At 31.8% G+C, this 1,209-nt stretch overlaps 1 protein-coding gene across 1 annotated transcript in view; it reads left to right on the top strand.

Moving 5' to 3' along the window:
* Nucleotides 1-470: 470 nt before the first annotated feature.
* LOC123004151 overlaps nt 471-1,209 on the top strand; it is a 6,356-nt gene continuing 5,617 nt past the window's right edge. Inside the window, exon 1 of the mRNA XM_044397269.1 lies at nt 471-765. The gene's annotated coding sequence lies outside the window, so the exon portion shown is untranslated. The remainder of the gene's footprint in view (nt 766-1,209) is intronic.

Genomic DNA, 1,209 nt, shown 5'->3' with positions numbered 1-1,209 from the left:
TCTGCAAAATAATTGCGTTTCTAGCAGAAAAAATCTTAAAAAGACAAAAACGATGTAATTTTTGACATAATGTGGTGGTTTTTTTGACTTATTTTTGACATAATTTTAGTTAAAACGGTATAAAAACAAAAACACCAATTTGTGCGTTTTACGGGTTGCATATCATACGTTTTAAGTGAAAAACTGTAATAACGAGAATTTATTATCGTCAAAGCTGCAATTTAAAAATAATTTGAAGGCATTTCTGAATCAATTTCATGACTAGAATCTTGCAATAACACGAGACAATTTCATTTTAATAAATAATTTTTACATTTAATAAAATTTTGATTTTTTTTGCAAAACAATTAAAAAAGTGTGTCAGGTATTTGTTTGTTTGGTAAAAGTTGCAGCCTCTTTGCGTCTTGTGCCCCCAATAAGCCCGCAAGTGAGCACTTTTCACACCAAAGATAAACAAAGATTGTGTTATCTTATCGCGTTTTCCTGGATAAGATAAGGAAAAGTTAAACAGAAAATTGTATAACAATCCACTGAAGTGAATGTAGGACTCGGTCCAAGACCAAAAATTTTCCGAAGAGGAAAGCCGAGAAAATCGATACAATATATCCTGACGTGGCCGTAAAATACACGACATTAGAATGTGATTATTACATTGCGTGTCTGTATTTATTTTTACATCGGCAAGTGTCATGCAGCTTTGTGCAATGTTGTTTGGGCCGAAATGTGCGACTGAAGATGAACGACGCGTGACGAAACGTCTGTGAGGTAAGTCGAGATTTACCTCTCGGAAAAATCAATCGTTTATTAAATTTTAAGGGGTTTTAACTCGGGAAGGGTGAAAAATGATTAATTATGCAAGAGATTAATTTTTTCAGCACCTTTAAAATTACTGAAATTCTAATTAAACATCAATTTTTTGAACTCCTTTTTTGCGTTTCTGACTGAAAAACGTGCCAAAACACTGAAGAAAAGCAATTTTTGAGGTAATTTTGTGTTGTGGCGGAAAAACCTTCGAAAAATGCTGAAATCGAGGCTAAATTAATGCAATTTGGACACAATTAAAGTTTTTTTTGAGGTAATTTTGCAAGACAATTGCGTTTCTGGCTAAAAAACATTTTACACCAAAAAAAAAAATTTCAATTAATTTTGAACTGATTTTAATTGAGGAAGGGCGAAGAATAATTAATTGTAAAAAAATTGAGCACCTTT

The sequence above is a fragment of the Tribolium madens genome, unplaced genomic scaffold (assembly GCF_015345945.1).
Source record: "Tribolium madens isolate multiple individuals breed KSU strain unplaced genomic scaffold, Tmad_KSU_1.1 Scaffold_1;HRSCAF=32;Tcas5.2_LG8, whole genome shotgun sequence".
Taxonomy (NCBI): Eukaryota; Metazoa; Arthropoda; class Insecta; order Coleoptera; family Tenebrionidae; genus Tribolium; species Tribolium madens.
Note: the sequence above shows the minus strand (reverse complement) of the source record. Positions and strands in the feature narration are given on the sequence as shown.